At 40.6% G+C, this 1,276-nt stretch overlaps 1 pseudogene; it reads left to right on the top strand.

Annotated features, from left to right (window-relative positions):
- The window catches only part of LOC105814045, a 1,147-nt pseudogene extending 381 nt beyond the window's left edge, over positions 1 to 766 (top strand).
- The last annotated feature ends 510 nt before the right edge of the window (positions 767 to 1,276 follow it).

Below are 1,276 nucleotides of genomic sequence, written 5' to 3'. Positions count from 1 at the left end.
AAAAAAAATTAGCCGGGCATGGTGGCACATGCCTGTAGTCCCAGCTAATTGGGAGGCTGAGGCAGAAGGACTGCTTAAGCCCAGGAGTTTGAAGTTGCTGTAAGTTAGGATGACGCCATGGCATTCTAGCCCAGGCAACACAGTGAGACTCTGTCTCAAAAAAAAAAAAACTAGCCAAATGAACAAGACCACATCAGATGTCATCTTTGCATCTGTATTTAGAACTCATTTTGGTAGTGGCAAGACAACGGGCTTTGGCATGAATTACGATTCCTTAGATTATGCAAAGAAAAATGAACCCTGGCCAGGTGCACTGGCTCATACCTATAAGTATTTTGGGAGGCCAAAGTAGGAGGATCACTTGAGGCCAGGAGTTCAACACCAGCCTGGGCAACATAGTGAGCAGCCCCCCCTCATCTCTACAAAAAATTTTTTTTAAAAATTAGCTGGGCGTGGTGGCATGTACCTGTAGTCCCAGCTACTCAGGAGGCTGAGGTATGAGGATCACTTGAGCCCAGGAGTTGGAGGCTGCAGTGAGCTGTGATCACACCACTGCACTCCAGCCTGAGCAACAAATGAGTCTCTGTCTCTTATAAAAAAGAAAAAGAAAGAAAGAACAATGAACACAAACATAGACTTGCAAGACAGCCTACATAAGAAGAAAAAGACCTCAAGAAAGCAGTAAAAGGAACACAAGAACAGAATGAAGAAAGTCATGGAGACCGTAAAAGCCAATGGTGGTGCTGGCAAAAAGCTGAACAAATAAAGATTCCACAATGATGTTATCTGAGGCCATTGTGTGGATTTTTCACAAGAGCATTAATAAACTAAAAACTTTCAAAAAATAAAACTTTCATGTGAAAAAAATGACAGTTGCTATAAGTACATAAAGACATATGTACAATATTAACTTATACATTATTAATAACAGAGAAAAATTGGAGACAATCCAAATGTCCATCAATAGGGATAGGTTAAATTACAGCGCATCTGTACAATTTAATATTATGTAGTCATTAAAAGAATGAGATAAATTCTACACACAGTAACAAGGAAAGATGTCCAAGTTCCACTACTAAGTGACAACAGCAAATTGCAAAAAAGAATATATAGTCCGGCGCGGTGGCTCACGCCTGTAATCCTAGCTCTCTGGGAGGCCGAGGCAGGCGGATTGTTAGAGCTCAGGAGTTCGAAACCTGCCTGAACAAGTGCGAGACCTCGTCTCTACTAAAAATAGAAAGAAATTAATCGGACAACTAAAAATATATAGAAAAAA

Source organism: Propithecus coquereli, unplaced genomic scaffold, assembly GCF_000956105.1.
Source record: "Propithecus coquereli isolate 6110/MARCELLA unplaced genomic scaffold, Pcoq_1.0 Scaffold299, whole genome shotgun sequence".
NCBI classification, from domain to species: domain Eukaryota; kingdom Metazoa; phylum Chordata; class Mammalia; order Primates; family Indriidae; genus Propithecus; species Propithecus coquereli.
This window is presented reverse-complemented; position numbering and strand designations above follow the sequence as displayed.